Source organism: Dryobates pubescens, chromosome 23 (assembly GCF_014839835.1).
Source record: "Dryobates pubescens isolate bDryPub1 chromosome 23, bDryPub1.pri, whole genome shotgun sequence".
NCBI classification, from domain to species: Eukaryota; Metazoa; Chordata; class Aves; order Piciformes; family Picidae; genus Dryobates; species Dryobates pubescens.
In genome coordinates this window covers 1,567,828-1,583,429 of record NC_071634.1, presented here as the reverse complement: position 1 = coordinate 1,583,429, position 15,602 = coordinate 1,567,828, and the positions used below count along the sequence as shown (strand labels likewise).

General features: G+C 61.3%; 1 protein-coding gene across 1 annotated transcript in view; it reads left to right on the top strand.

Moving 5' to 3' along the window:
• The window catches only part of EIF2AK3 (eukaryotic translation initiation factor 2 alpha kinase 3), a 72,441-nt gene that overhangs the window by 17,435 nt on the left and 39,404 nt on the right, over nt 1-15,602 (top strand). The window lies entirely within an intron of this gene.

Sequence of the window (15,602 nt, the reverse complement as noted above, 5' to 3'; positions counted from 1 at the left end):
TGGCTTTCATCACTTCAGTGTTTCATCTGCTGTCATTGTCAGCTGGCAGACTCCCTGCAGTGAGTTCAGACACTGCTGCACTCAGCAGTTGGCCTCATTACAGTTTTGGGGCAAGTCTGGTTTGGGTCAAAGTGTCAAATTCATTGAGGTCTCAGCCTGGCATCTCCCCACTCTGAGCATCTCCTCTGCTTTGGGCATGGGACATGGGAAGCTTTGCTCTCACAAACTAAGCCAGGGAGGCTTTCTCTTCCTCTTCAGCATGGAGGGAAGGGATTCATCCAGAGGGACCTGGGCAGGCTGCAGAGCTGAGCCCAAGCCAACCTCATGAAGTACAAGGCCAAGGGCCAGGTCCTGCAGCTGGCTCAGGGCAATCCCCAGCACAATTCCAGGCTGGGTGAGAAGTGGCTCCAGAGCAGGCTGCAGGAGAAGGCCTTGGGGGGGTCAGGTGGTGACAAACTCCCCAGGAGCCAGCACTGGGCCCTGGCAGCCCAGAGCCAGCTGAGTGCTGAGCTGCAGCCAGAGCAGGGAGAGAGCAGCACAGGGAGGGGATTCTGCCCCTCTGCTCTGCCCTGCTCAGCCCCCACCTGCAGCACTGCCTCCAGCTCTGGGCCCCAGCACAAGAAGGACCTGGAGCTGCTGGAGAGGCTCCAGAGGTGGCCACCAAGGTGAGCAGAGGCTGCAGAACCTCCCCTGTGGGGCCAGGCTGGGAGAGTTGGGGCTGTTCAGCCTGGAGAAGGCTTCAGGGAGATCTCAGAGCAGCCTTCCAGGGCCTGAAGGGCTCCAGGAGAGCTGGGGAGGGACTTGTGACAAGGGTTGGGAGTGCCAGGATGAGGAACAATGGATTGAAGCTTGAGGAGGGCAGATTGAGACTGGAGAGGAGGAAGAAATTGTTGGCACTGAGGCTGGTGAGACTCTGGCACAGGCTGCCCAGGGAGGCTGTGGCTGCCTCCTGCCTGGGGGTGTTCAGGGCCAGGCTGGATGAGGCCCTGAGCAGCCTGTGCTGGTGAGAGGTGTCCCTGCCCCTGGCAGGGCTTGGAGCTGGGTGCTGTGGAAGGCCCTTCCCAAGCCAGAGCAGTGTGTGGCTCTGTGTCTCTCCAGCCTCCAGCAGTCTGATGTCAGCTGGTAGCCTCCCTCCAGCAAGAGGCAGGTGAGGAGCTCCCTGTGCTCCCCTGGCAGCATCGAAGGGTTGTGTCCTTCCAGAGGGGAGGAAAGGCTGCTGCTGGCTTGTAGTTGCTCCCCTGGGTGGGTGTTTAGCTGTCCTGGGAGAGAGTGCAGGGAACTGGCCCTGCTCTGGAAGCCTGAGCTGAGTTTCCTGGTGCCTTTGCAGAGCAGAGCTCAGCTCTCCCAGCCCTGGGAGCGGAGCAGAGCTGCTGCCTGTGCAGGCTGTCAGCTGTCAGCTCTGCTCTCTGGAGCTCATGTGTTAATTAGCAGAGTGAGGCAGGGAGGTTTCAACTGTTCCAGCAGCTCTGTCAAACACTTCAGCTCTCCAAAGTGCTGCTCTAAGATGCTGACAAGTGAGATGTTCATCATTTGTCATGTGCACAGATCAATGAGGAGGGAGGAGCTGCTCGTGGAGTGTCTGGGGAACTACAATGGGAGCCTTCCTGCCCTGGCCCCAGGCTGCAGCAGGAACCATCCAGGGCAGGCTGGCAGTGCTGGGAAGGTGGCAGCTGCACTTCAGGCTTCTGCAGAAGAGTTTCAGAAGTTTCCTTTGCTCTGCCCTGGGAAGAGGAAAAGCCTTCTGCTTGCAGCTCCCTGCTCCTTGCACATGAAGCTTGCTGCCTGGGCTGGGGCTGAAGCTACTGAGTCTCAGCCTTCATACAAGCACAGGAGGGGCTGGGCTGGAAGGCAGCTCCAGAGCTCCTGCAGCCCAACCCCCTGCACTCAGCAGGGACATCCTCCACTGGAGCAGGCTGCCCACAGCCCTGTCCAGCCTCACCTGGAATAGCTCCAGGGATGGAGCCTCAACCACCTCCCTGGGCAACCTGCTGCAGTGTTCCAGCAGCCTCCTGGGGCAGAGCTTGTTCCTCACATCCAATCTCAATCTGCTCTGCTCTGGTTTGAAGCCATTGCCCCTGGTGCTGTCCCTGCAGGCCTTTGGGAACAGTCTCTCTGCAGCCTTCTTGCAGCCCCTTCAGGTCCTGGCAGGCTGCTGTTAGGTCTCCCTGGAGCCTTCTCTTCTCCAGGCTGAACACCCCCAGCTCCCTCAGCCTGTCCCCAGAGCAGAGCTGCTCCAAGCCCCTGAGCATTTCCATGGCCGCCTCTGGAGCTGCTCCATCAGGTCCAGGTCCTTGTGTTGAGGGCTCCAGGGCTGGCCCCAGCCCTGCAGGTGAGGTCTCAGCACACCTAAGGAGGAGCTTCCTTTTGATGCAGCTGACTCTTGTGGGGAGTGCTCAGAGGAGCAGACTCAGGGAAGAGTCAGCTCCTTAATGATGCTTAATGAGAGTGACAATAGAGAGGTGTCTGTCAGGCAGGGAGGGTGGCTGCCAGCACAGTGCTGAGGCTGCTCTCAGTGCCTAAGCAGGGTGGCTGCTCCTCTTACCTGCACAGCTCTGTGCTGAACTGCTTCATGGGCTTCTGTCTCCTGCTTCCATGGGGATCTGTTCCAGGAAGCTGTGACCTTGCCCCTGTGGCTGATCACAGAGTCTAGGCTGGAAGGGAGCTCCAGAGCTCATCCAGTCCAGCCCCCTGCACCCAGCAGGGACATCCTCCACTAGAACAGGTTGCCCAGAGCCCTGTCCAGCCTCACCTGGAATAGCTCCAGGGCTGGAGCCTCAACCACCTCCCTGGGCAGCCTGCTGCAGTGTTCCAGCAGCCTCAGAGCAAAGATCCTGGGACAGGGGAGGCTGGAGACAGGATGGAGGCAGAGCAAAGCCTGCTGTGGGAGAGGGAAGTGGCAGAGATACTCTTGTGGAAAAGCTGGTAGGTGATGTTTGAGGAGAGGGTGGGAAGGTGGCATAGGTGATGGTGGTGAGGTGAGAGGAGCAGCTGGGACAGGCCTTGGGGCTGTGATTTCTCCTTGCACTGTGGGAATGCTGCAGGGCAGCTCCTGTGGTAAGGTGACAGAATGGTTTGGGCTGGCAAAGCCCTCCCAGAGCAGCCAGCACAACCAGGCTCTGCCTCTGCCCAGGCTGGGGCTGAGCCATGGCCCTCAGCACCACAGCTCTGCCTCTCAGACACCCCCAGGGATGGGCATTCAGCCACCAGCCTGGGCAGCCTGGGCCAGGCTTGGAGAAGCCTTTCAGTCAAGGAGTTTCTTCTAATGTCCAACCTGAACCTCCCCTGGGGCAACTTGAGGACATTTCCTCTTGTCCCAGGAGCAGAGCCCAACCCCCCTGGCTCCAGCCTCCTCTCAGGGAGCTGCAGAGAGCAAGGAGGTCTCCCTCAGCCTCCTCTGCTTCACACCCAACCCCCCCAGCTCCCTCAGCTGCTCCTCCCCAGCCCTCTTCTCCAGAGCCTTTGTTGCCCTCCTCTGGCCCTGCTCCAGCTCCTCAGTGTCCTGCTGGGAGTGAGGAGCCCAAAGCTGAGGCCAGGCCTGCAGGTGTGGGAGCAGTTGTAGGATCAGAGCAGTGGGCAGAGGCTGCAGCAGGGTGTAGGTGACAGTGCCCTGGCTTGGGCTCTGGGGTGAGAGTGACCCCTCAGGAAGCATCTCTGTGCCTCTCTGGAGAGGTGAGGGCTCAGGGGACAGCTGCCATGTCCCCAGCCATGGGGAACTGCAGCCTGGGGAGGTGAAGCCACTGGGCTGGCTTGTGTCCCACCATCTGGCCCCATCCTTAGCCCTCCAGAGGCTCTCCAGCTCTCTCATGGCCCTGGGGCTGTATTCTTCAGGGCTGGCTCCACTTTTGGTCAGTCTCTTCACTGGATGAGAGGCCAGAGAGGACCCTCTGGAGGTGCAGTGATGATGCTAAGCTGGGAGGGGTGGCTGACAGCCCTGGGGCTGTGCTGCCATCCTGGGACACCTGGGCAGGGGGAAATCCAGTGGCCCTCACTAAGGGCAGAGAGCTTTTCCAGCCCAAGCCCTCCCATGGTTCCATGACAGACTGCTTGGGTTAGGTGTTTGGGCAGCCAGCAGCTGTACTTTCCTAGGAAGTGCAGCAAGCTGCTTCCTGGGAGGTGTTGAGCCTGTGGGGAGGGCAATGCAGGGGGGGTGGTGGAGCTGAGCATCCTGCTCCCTGTCAAGGTGACAAGCAGGGAGAGCACTCAGACCCATGGCCTTGCTGCACAGCTTCCAAGCAGTGCCTGGGGCTCTGCAGTTACAGCAGAGAAGGCCTCCAGGAGGGCAGCTGGTGGCTTTCTGCTGCCCCTGCCTGTGGGGAGCACTGCCAGAGCTCTGCTGCAGGGACTGCTGCTGCTGCAGAGGTGCTGGGTGATGCCAGCTGCTGTTAGGAGATGCATGGAGAGCTAGAGGAAGAACTTCAGAGCTTCACTGGATGGATTATGTTGGAAGGGACCTTCAAAATCCTTTAGTGCCAATCCCTCTGCCATGGGCAGGGACACCTCCCACCAGCACAGGCTGCTCAGGGCCTCATCCAGCCTGGCCCTGAACACCTCCAGGGAGGGGACAGCCACAGCCTCCCTGGGCAGCCTGTGCCAGAGTCTCACCACCCTCACTGCCAAGAACTTCTTCCTCATCTCCAGGCTCCATCTCTCCTCTCCCAGCTCAGAGCCATTGTTCCTCCTCCTGTCACTCCCAGCCCTTGTCACAAGTCCCTCCCCAGCTCTCCTGGAGCCCTTCAGGTACTGGAAGCTGCTCTGAGGTCTCCCTGGAGCCTTCTCTTCTCCAGGCTGCACAGCCCCAACTCTCCCAGCCTGGCCCCACAGGGGAGGTTCTGCAGCCTCTGATCATCTTGGTGGCCTCCTCTGGAGCCTCTCCAGCAGCTCCAGGTCCTTCTTGTGCTGGGGGCCCCAGAGCTGGAGGCAGTGCTGCAGGTGGGGGCTGAGCAGAGCAGAGCAGAGGGGCAGAATCCCCTCCCTGTGCTGCTGCTCTCCCTGCTCTGGCTGCAGCTCAGCACTCAGCTGGCTCTGGGCTGCCAGGGCCCAGTGCTGGCTCCTGGGGAGTTTGTCACCACCTGACCCCCCCAAGGCCTTCTTTTCAGGGCTGCTCTGGAGCCACTCCTCACCCAGCCTGGGTCTGTGCTTCATCACATGTGTGGTAGCAGAGCTCTCAGCCCCAGTCCTCCCAAGTGCTGCTCTGCCCTGACCCAAGCCAGGACAGTTCCTCAGTCCCTGGAGGCTGATGTTTGTCAGCAGCTTTCATCTGCCAGCCTCCCAGGCAGGGTCAGGATGCAGTGCTGCAGAGCTTGGGAAGGTCATCTGCCATCAGGTGGCTTTCTCTGGGCTGCCTCTCTGGTTTAGTTCTCTATAGCAGCTTGTGATTCAATTACTTCTGGTCCATTGCATGTGTTGTGCTGGCTGGTGCTCAGCTCTGCTGTTGGCAGGTCATGGGTGGCTCACACTCCTGATGCCCAGCCAAGGGCCTGCTGCAGCACAGGGCATGGCTGCCTGGGCTGCCCACAGCAGGGGCAGTGCCCTGCAGCTTACATCTCCCCTTGCAGAGGGAGGGAGGTGCCTCTTTCAGGCAGGCAGCTGGCAATCAGCATGGTTTGGGCTGGAAAAGGCCTCTCAGCTCACCCAGTCCCACAGCAACCCAACCCCCCCATGGCCCCAAGTGCCATGGTCACAGGGGCCTGGAACACCTCCAGCCATGGGGACTCCACCACCTCCCTGGGCAGCCTCTGCCCCTGTTTGAGAGTCCTTTCAGTGAAGAGATTTCTCCTTATACCCACACTGACCCTCCCCTGGCACCACTGCAGGCCATTGCCTCTCCCTCTGTCACCTGAGCCTGGGGAGCAGAGCCCAACCCCAGCTCCCTGCAGCCTCCTCTCAGGGAGCTGCAGAGAGCAGGGAGGTCTCCTCAGCCTCCCCTTCTGCAGGGAGTGGAGCACTGGGGGCAGTTTAGCAGCTTCCTGACAGCTCATTTCCAGTTGCCCTGCCCAGGCAGTACCTCTTCATCACTCCCTGCCTGTTCCCTGCACTCCTCTGCCCTTGCTGCCTTCTCTTCTCCTTGGTTATCTTTGTGCCTTTGTGACTTAATTCCCCAAGGCACACAGCCTCTGTCTCCTGATCTGCACACCCCTCCTGTGCCAGGCAGCAACAGGTCAGCTCTGGCAAAGATCACCTGGAACCCTGGGCCCCCAAAGCAAGCTGGGGCTCTGCTGTTGCCCCTCCTCTCCATCTCTGAAGGGAAGCACTTAGCTCAGCTCCCAGCTAGGGCTTTAGGAGCCCAGGAGTCTGCAAAGGAGCAGTGAGGGGTTAGGGATGGAGAAGGGTCTGGAGAAGAGGGCTGGGGAGGAGCAGCTGAGGGATATGGGGGTGTTGAGTGGGGAGAGGAGGAGGCTGAGGGAGACCTCCTTGCTCTCTGCAGCTCCCTGAGAGGAGGCTGCAGGGAGCTGGGGGTTGAGATCTTCTTGCAAGTAACAAGTGATGGGAGGTGAGGAAATGGCCTGAAGCTGCCCCAGGGGAGGCTGAGGTTGGAGATGAGGAAAAGTTTCTTTGCTGCAGGAGTGGTCAGGGCCTGGCAGAGGCTGCCCAGGGAGGTGGTGGAGTCCCCATGGCTGGAGAGGCTCCAGAAGCCTGTGGCCAGGGCAGCTGGGGCCATGGTGGGGCTGGGTGGCTGTGGGACTGGGTGAGCTCAGAGAGCTTTCCCAGCCCATAGAGCTGTGTGAGCCCCTGAGGTGGTGGTGGAGTTCACAGCATGGGTTGGTAGAATGCTTTGGGTTGGAAGAGACCTTAAAGCTCCTCCAGTTCCAACTCCCTGCTGGGGGCAGGGGCATCTCCCACCAGCCCAGGTTGCTCCAGGCCCCATTCAGCCTGGCTTTGGATACCTCCAGGCTTGGAACCCTCACAGCTTCTCTGGACAGCCTGTTCCAGTGGCTCCCCACCCTCCTGGGGAAGTTCTCATGGGTGCCTCTAGCATCTTCCAGTTGACAGCCACCAGCCCCTGGCCTACCACCACCCAGGGCTTCAGCATCCCAGCACTGGCCCAGTGCCACCCTTGCTGTGCTGGCTGCTGAGCTCCCCTGTCCCTGCAGGGCTCAAGGCTGGGGGTGTCTCAGTTTCTCCTGGGGGGTAGTTTGAAGCAGCTGAGGGCTGCTGAGGAGCAGCAGCAGCTGTGGCCTGCACCCATGCTCCAGCACACTGCTGCAGCCTTTGCTTCTCAGCCAAACTTCAGGAGGGGGCTGGGAGCCTGTCACAATGAAGTCTCTCCTCCAGCACCCTGCATGTTTTTGGCTGATGATGGTTATTAAAGAGCAGAGTTTTTAAGAGTCTGTTGCCATGGCAGCAGAGCAGCCTGGCAGCTCTGTGCTCAGAGCCCCAAGTCTTGGTTGAGTGTGATTAAAGGAGCAGTGGTGCCAGCTCTGCCAGCCTTCAGAGCAAGGGGCCTGGGGTGCTCAGCAAGCAGGATTGGGGCCTGGCCTCTGCTGAAGCTGGGGCAGTGCAGTTACCATGCTGCAGCTCTCTCCTGCCCTGCTCAGCTGCTCAAGGGAGGACAGGAGACAGAGGAGGAATCAACACTCAAGCCTAACAAGGTCCTGTGGCCCCCAGCACAAGAAGGACATGGAATTGATGGAGAGGCCACAAAGAGATCAGAGGCCTGGAGAACCTCTGCTGTGGGGCCAGGCTGGGAGAGCTGGGGCTGTGCAGCCTGGAGAAGAGAAGGCTCCAGGGAGACCTCAGAGCTGCAGTTCAATATCTGCAGGGGAGCTGCAGGCAGGCTGGGGAGGGACTGCTCAGAAGGGGCTGTGGGGATAGGCCCAGGGGCAGTGGTTTGAACCTGGAGCAGGGCAGAGTTAGGTTGGACCTGAGGAGGAAGCTCTGCACAGGGAGGCTGGGGAGACACTGGCACAGGCTGCCCAGGGATGGGGTTGAGGCTCTGTCCCTGGGGACATTGAAGCTCAGCCTGGCTGTGTCCCTGGGCAGCCTGCTCTGTCTGGAGGTGTCCCTGCTGCCTGTAGGACTTGGCCAAGCTCCCTCCCAGCCCAGAGCAGTCTGTGCCTTTGATGCTGGAGAGCACAACTCTGCAGCCCCTCTGCTGCTGTCAGCTGTTGCAGCCTGCAGTGGCAGAGCCTGGGAGCTTCCCCGGAGCTGATGCTCAGATCTGAAGTGCAGGCTCCTGGCAGACAGCAGCTCCAGCAGGATCCTGCAGGCTTGCTCTGAGGAGAGAGCAAGGAGTTGGCAGAGCAGCTCTCCAGCCCTCAGCCCAGCACAAGGTGCCAGTAGCACTTCCTGCACTGCTCCTCCAGCAGGGGCAGAGCCAGGGCAGTGCTGCTCATGGCTGGGCTCAGTCTCCTCTGCCCTGTGAGACATGGAACTGGTTGGTGGGGCATTGGGGTGGTGGAAGGAGAGGGAAGGCTGGAATGGGCAGAAGCTGTCAGAAGGTGAGCAGAGCAGCAGTGGATCTGCACATTGTGTCTGACTGCTCTGGTAACCTGCAGTGGGCTGACTGGGCAGGCCCAGGGGGAGTAGGGACTTCAGCAAGGCCTGGGACACTGTCTCCCACAGCATCCCTGTAGCTCAGAAGTGTGGCTTAGAGGAGTAGACACTGAGGTGAGTTGAGACCTGGCTGAGCACAGCCCAGAGGGTGGTGATCAGTGGTGCAGAGCCCAGATGGAGGCCTGTGGCCAGTGGTGGTCCCCAGGGGTCAGTGCTGGGTCCAGGCTTGTTCAGTCTCTTCATCCATGACCTGGATGGGGGCACAGAGTGGAGCCTCAACCAGTGTGCTGAGGACACCAGGCTGGGAGGGGTGGCTGAGACCCCCTCAGGCTGTGCTGCCAGCCAGGGAGACCTGGGCAGGCTGAGAGCTGGGCAGAGAGTAACCTCCTGAGGTTCAGTAAGGACAAGGGCAGAGTCCTGCAGCTGGGCAGGAGCCACAGCAGGCACCAGGGCAGAGCAGGGGGGAGCTGCTGGGGAGCAGCTCCAGGGAGAAAGACCTTGGGGTGCTGGTGGGCAGCAAGCTCTGCATGGGACAGCAAGGAGCCCTTGGGGCCAAGAGAGCCAAAGGCATCCTGGGGGGCAGCAAGAGAAGTGTGGCCAGCAGGGCTGGGGAGGTTCTGCTGCCCCTCTGCTCTGCCCTGCTGAGACCACAGCTGCAATGCTGGAGAGAGTGCAGGGGAGGCTGTGAGGATGCTGAAGGGAGTGGAAGAGCTCTGCTGTGAAGAGAGGCTGAGAGCCCTGGGGCTGAGTAGTGTGGAGAGGAGAAGGCTGAGAGGGATCTGATCAATGTCTGTCACTAGCTGAGGGCTGGGGGTCAGGAGGAAGGGGCCAGGCTCTGGCTGGTGGTGCCCAGGGACAGGACAAGGACCAACAGGGACAAGCTGGAAGCCAGGAGGTTCCACCTCAACAGGAGGAGAAACTTCTCTGGTGTGAGGCTGCTGGAGCCTGGAGCAGGCTGCCCAGAGAGGTTGTGGAGTCTCCTGCTCTGGAGCCTTTCCAGCCCCCCTGGATGTGTTCTGTGTGCCCTGCCCTGGGTGCCCTGCTCTGGCAGGGGCTGGGCTGGGTGAGCTTTGGAGCTCCCTTCCAAGCCCTTAGGTTCTGTGGTTCTATGGTAAGGATCTTGCTGCAGGCAGCAGGAGGGGGCCAGCATTGGCCACCTGAGTGCTGCTGTGAAGTGTTGCTGGGTGAGCTGTGCAGCCTGCTGGTAAAACTGCTGCTGAGGTGTGGGCAGCCCCTGGGTGGCTGTGCTGTGCTGAGCCCTTTGGTGTGGCACAGCCTGCCCAGGTGGCAGCAGTGCCCTGCTGTGCCCCTGGCACGGGCTGGCTCTTGGCTCTGCAGGGGAGGGAGGCAGCATGCTCCTGCTGCAGGAGGTGCTGCATGCAGTGCTGCTGTGCTGGCTGGTGAGGTGGCCAAGGGCAGCCTTTCCCAGGGCCCTGGCCTTGCAGACAGGCTGTGCTTGTGCCCTGGGGGGCAGGAGGCTGACAGGAGCAGGGCTGCCCTTGGTGAGCAGAGAGGAGGGAGGCACAGGGAAAGTCCTGCACCTGGGCCTTTGGTGCTTCCTGCTGCAGCTGCCTCACTGCCCTTGGGCAGACCTCAGAGGGCATGGTGCTGATGTCAGCTGTGGGCTCCCCTTTGCAGTCCCTTTTCTTCTTCCTTGCCTGCTGGGACAGCACTGGGAGCTCTGAAGAGTGCTCTGTCAGCAGGGCTGCAGGCAGTGGGACAGCTTCACTCAGCAGAAGGTGATACCTGTGCCTCTGGGGCTTTGTTCCCTTCTTGAGTAGTGCTGATGCTGGGGGCCTTGCAGAAGGGTTGAAGAAAAAGCTCTCCCTGTGTGCTCCTGTTGGGAGCAGTGTGGCTTGTAGGAGCCTCTGCTGCAGGGATCCTGCAGGGGGCTGAAGGGGAAACAGATGATTCAACATCCTGAAATCCAGGGTGAAGGGGAGCTCTAACCCCTTAGAGGGGCAGGAGGTCCTGAGCCAGAGCATCTGTCAGATGCATCATAGAATGGTAGGGGCTGGAAGGGAGCTCCAGAGCTCACCCAGCCCAACCCCTGCCAGAGCAGGGCACCCAGGGCAGGGCACACAGAACACATCCAGGTGGGGCTGGAAAGGCTCCAGAGCAGGAGACTCCACAACCTCTCTGGGCAGCCTGCTCCAGGCCTCCAGCAGCCTCACACCAGAGAAGTTTCTCCTCCTGTTGAGGTGGAACCTCCTGGCTTCCAGCTTGTCCCTGTTGGTCCTTGTCCTGTCCCTGGGCACCACCAAGCAGAGCCTGGCCCCTTCCTCCTGACCCCCACCCCTCAGATATCTGTAGACACTGATGAGGTTCCCTCTCATTCTTCTGCAGACTGAGCATGCCCAGGGCTCTCAGCCTTTCCTTGTGTGCATATCAACAAAGGGCAACTGAGGAATCACTTCCAGAGCAGCCTGACCCAGGGGCATCCCAAGCCCTTGTGCTGTGCTGAGCATCTGGAGGCAGTTCTAGCAGGGTAGCTGCACCACTGCATGGGTTCTGCTTGCAGTGTGGGCACACACTGACTGCTGGCCCAGGTTTGCTCATGCAGACTCCTGCTCCTGCCCTGCAGAGTGAAGCTGCCAGCTGTGGCTTTCGAAGTGTTGGCTGAATTCATCTGCTGAGCCTCCACTGTCCCTGAGAAGCAGCCTTCTGCAGGCTGTGCCTGCTGGTGGCAGAGAGCTGGCAGATGAGCTCCAAGCCACTCTCCATCATTTGTCACCAGTCCTGGCTCACTGGAGAGGTCCCACGGGACTGGAAGCTGCCAGCTTGGTACCCATCCACAAGCAGGGCAGGTTGGCTGAGCCAGGGAACTCCAGGCCTGTCAGCCTGACCTCAGTGCCAGGCAAGGTTATGGAACAGTCATCCTGAGTGCAGTCACACAGCACTTACAGGGTGGCCAAGGGCTCAGGCCCAGCCAGCAGGGATTCAGGAAGGGCAGATCCTGCCTGACCAACCTGATCTCCTTCCATGCCCAGGTGACTGCCTGGTGGATGTGGGGCAGGCTGTGGATGGAGTCTGCCTGGACTGCAGCATCCCCCACAGCAAACTCCTGGCCAAGCTGTCAGCCCCTGGCTGGGACAGCAGCTCTCTGAGCTGGGTTAGGAGCTGGCTGGAGGCTGAGCCCAGAGAGTGGTGGTGAATGGTGCCACAGCCAGCTGGCAGCCAGGCACCAGTGGTGTGCCCCAGGGATCAGTGCTGGGCCCTATACTCTTTAACATCTTTATTGATGATCTGGATGAGGGCATTGAGTCCATCATCAGTAAATTTGCAGATGACAGCAAGCTGGGGGCAGGAGTTGAGCTGTTAGAGGGTAGGAGAGCTCTGCAGAGAGACCTTGCCAGGCTGGACAGATGGGCAGAGGCCAAGGGCAGGAGATTGAACACAAGAGGCTGGGGGGGAGGGATCCATCCACAGGGACCTGGGCAGGCTGCAGGGCTGAGCCCAAGCCAACCTCAGGAGGTTCAGCAAGGCCAAGGGCAAGGTCCTGCAGCTGGGGCAGGGCAATGCCAAGCACAAATCCAGGCTGGTAGGGAATGGGCAGCCTGGAGGAGAAGGACTTGGGGGTGCTGGGTGAGAAGCTCAACCTGAGCCAGCAATGGTCACTGGCAGGACAGAAGCAAACTGCATCCTGGGCTGCATCCAAAGCTGTGGGCAGCAGCACAGGGAGGGGATTCTGCCCCTCTGCTCTCATGAAACCCCACCTGGGGTGCTGGGCACCCAGCACAAGCAGGACATGGATCTGTTGGAGAGGGTCCAGAGGAGGCCACCAAGATGATCAGAGGGCTGCAGAACCTCTGCTGTGGGGCCAGGCTGGGAGAGTTGGGGCTGTTCAGCCTGGAGAAGAGAAGGCTCCAGGGAGCCCTCAGAGCTGCCTTGCAGTACCTGAAGGGGCTGCAGGAGAGCTGGGGAGGGCTGGGAGTGATAGGATGGAGGGGAATGGCTTCAGACTGGAGAAAGCTGAGGGTGGTGAGACTCTGGCACAAGTTGCCCTGGCCTGTGGATGCCTCCTCCCTGCAGATGGCCAAGGCCAGCTTGGGCGAGGCCTTGAGCAGCCTGGGCTGGTGGTCAGGGCTTGGAACAGGCTGCCCGGGGAGGTGGAGTCCTCGTCCCTGGAAGTGTTCAATCAGTCTGTGGCTGTGGTGGTGTCGGCTTGCTGGTTGGAGTGGGTGATCTCAGAGGCCTCTTCCACCCCAACTATTCTGTGGCTCCAGGCCTGCTTGGCTCCCCAGCTGCGCCTGCAGGGCAGCAGTCTCGCTGTGTCCTTCCTGTGCCGGGCATGGCAAAGGAATGGCACAGCTCCTGCAGCCTTCCCTGCCTCGGCTCCTGCCGCCTTCCCTGCCTCGGCTCCTGCCGCCTTCCCTGCCTCGGCTCCTGCCGCCTTCCCTGCCTCGGCTCCTGCCGCCTTCCCTGCCTCGGCTCCTGCCGCCTTCCCTGCCTCGGCTCCTGCCGCCTTCCCTGCCTCGGCTCCTTGTGATCTCTGTTGACATCGATTTTTGTGGGGGTGTTTGTGTGCCTTTCTGTTGTTTGTTGCTCCGGGGCTGTAACTCCGCAGCTCTTCGCCTGCCGCGGCAGCTGCCTGCGGTGCCCCGCAGCGCTGGGCAGAGCCCGGGCGCGGCTGCCTGTGCCCCGCTGCCGGTGCCCCGGGCGCGGGTAGCGGTGCCGTGCTGCCGGTGCCCCGGGCGCGGCTGCCGGTGCGGGGCCGGTGCCGTGGCGGTGCCCCGGGCGCGGGTGCCGGTGCCGTGGCGGTGCCGCGGGTGCCGGTGCGGGGCCGGTGCCGTGACGGTGCCCCGGGCGCGGGTGCCGGTGCCGTGGCGGTGCCCCGGGCGCGGCTGCCGGTGCGGGGCCGGTGCCGTGGCGGTGCCCCGGGCGCGGCTGCCGGTGCGGGGCCGGTGCCGTGGCGGTGCCGTCGGGCCGGGGCAGCTGGGCAGCAGCCGCATTACCTCAGCCCCTGTCGGCCTGGAGACTGAGCAGCCCCCGGCGCCGATAGGCTGCGGCAGGCTCGGCGCAGCCAATGGCGAGCGGCAGCTCCCCGGCTGGGCGCTGCGCAGCGAGCTGGGGGCTGGGCGGCAGGCTCCGGAGCCTGCCCGCGGCTGGGGCCGGGCTGGGGGAGGCAGGCGCCGGGCGGGGCCGGGTGCGGGGCGGCCGCGCTCAGCCAGTCGCTGTTCGGGGGGGGGGGAGCGGAGCCGTGCGCATCCTGCTAACCTACATTTGCCGTGCCGAGAGATTTGCAGCTGACTGCCTGGGTGAGTCACCGCCTGGCTGAGGAGATGAGGTAATGCTTCAGAGATACAGGCTGATGTCATTCCTTCACCTGAGCCGCATGCCGATGCTGCCTGCCTGTGCTTTCAAGGAAAGTCCCCTCCCCGCCCCCCGCGCTGCAGGCGCAGCCCACAGCAGTTGCTGTGCAGAAGGATGGAGGCACAGAATGCTTTGGGGACCTTCGAGACCAGCTGCTCCCAACCCCCCTGCCCAGGCTCAAGGGCACCTTCCTCTAGACCATGGCCCTGAGCAACCTGGCTTCGAACACCCCCAGGGAGGGGGCAGCCACAGCCTCCCCGGGCAGCCTGTGCCAGAGGCTCACCACCCTCCCTGGAAAGAATTTCTGCCTGATGTCCAATCTCAATCTGCTCTCCTCACGTTCAACACTCACAGATTGCTCTGGGCTGGGAGGAACCCCCAAGGGCAGCTTGGCCAAGCCCTGCAGGCAGCAGGGACACCTCCAGCTGGAGCAGGCTGCCCAGGGACACAGCCAGGCTGAGCTTCAGTGTCCCCAGGGACAGAGCCTCAACCCCATCCCTTGGCAGCCTGTGCCAGTGTCTCCCCAGCCTCCCTGTGCAGAACTTCCTCCTCATATCCAACCTAACTCTGCCCTGCTCCAGGTTCAAACCACTGCCCCTGGGCCTATCCCCACAGCCCCTTCTGAACAGTCCCTCCCCAGCCTGCCTGCAGCTCCCCTGCAGATATTGAACTGCAGCTCTGAGGTCTCCCTGGAGCCTTCTCCTCTCCAGGCTGCACAGCCCCAGCTCTCCCAGCCAGGCCCCACAGGGGAGGTTCTTCAGGCACCCCAAACTAAGCTGTGAAGTTTGAGCATCCAGCATTTGATGGCTTGGATGGCTTCATATTCGTATGGCTGTGCCCTGCTGTCGAGGAATTTGAAGCCATCCAAGCCATGACCTGACTTGACCCATGGCCTGGAAGTGTACCACAGCATTTGCCAGTTGTTGCTGGTGGAAAAGTTCCAAGTGAGGCCCTGGAACAACACCTTCAGGACAAGGGAAATGCCCAGGGTGCCTCCCTAGTGACTGCAGCTGTCTGTCCCACCTGAGAGGGATTCTGAATGCAAAGGAACAGCTGCAGAGCCTGGAAGTTGTTCTGCACTGCTGCAAGAGTGGATTGCAAAGCAGTCTGGGACAGTCCTGTGCTTGGGGAGTGTTAGGAGAGAATCCAAGCTGGTCAAGGGGGTGGAGAGGAGAAGAAGGCCTCCAGCAGCCTGGGCTGCAGCAGCAGTGCTGTGGGCAGCAGCAGCAGGGCAGGGATTGTGCCCCTGGGCTCAGCACTGGGGAGGCCACAGCTTGAGGGCTGGGTTCAGCTTTGGGCTCCTCACTCCCAGAAGGACATTGAGGAGCTGGAGCAGGGCCAGAGAAGGGCACCAGAGCTGGGGAAGGGTCTGGAGAAGAGGGCTGGGGAGGAGCAGCTGAGGGAGCTGGGGGGGTTTGGTGTGGAGCAGAGGAGGCTGAGGGAGACCTCCTTGCTCTCTGCAGCTCCCTGAGAGGAGGCTGCAGCCAGGGGGCATTGGGCTCTGCTCCCTAGGAACAGGACAAGAGGAAATGTCCTCAAATTGCCCCAGGGGAGGTTTAGGTTGGACATTAGAAGAAACTTCTTGACTGAAAGGGTTTTCCAAGCCTGGCCCAGGCTGCCCTGGGAGGTGGTTGAATGCCCATCCCTGGCAGAGCTGTGGTGCATGGGTACCAGCCTTGGAAGAGCTCAGGAATGGTTGGGCTGGGTGCTCTGAAAGGGCTTTTCCAGCCCAACTGGGTCTGTGACTCTGTGTTGTTACAAGCTAATGCTGCAGCTTTGGCCCTGGCACTTTTTGT